Source organism: Echinops telfairi, unplaced genomic scaffold, assembly GCF_000313985.2.
Source record: "Echinops telfairi isolate 266 unplaced genomic scaffold, ASM31398v2 ScPeMD7_7468;HRSCAF=8506_0, whole genome shotgun sequence".
Lineage (NCBI taxonomy): Eukaryota > Metazoa > Chordata > Mammalia > Afrosoricida > Tenrecidae > Echinops > Echinops telfairi.
Window position 1 is genome coordinate 95,637,616 of NW_022111369.1, and position 236 is coordinate 95,637,851.

Below are 236 nucleotides of genomic sequence, written 5' to 3' on the forward strand. Positions count from 1 at the left end.
TGACTGGATGCACCAAGTTATCCCTTTCCTGTTCCCCTCCCCAAACTAGGGACCGGAGGTCATCCCCAAAGCAGCCATGACACGCCGATCTCCTCATCCCCGGGGGCAGGGCGACCGCAGGAGGCTCCTTCATGGTTTCCGAACAGAACTGCGTCTGCCAGTCAGGATGTGGTGCTCTCGTGTTCTCTCTCGCCTTCCCACACCACACACACACACACACACACACACACACACAC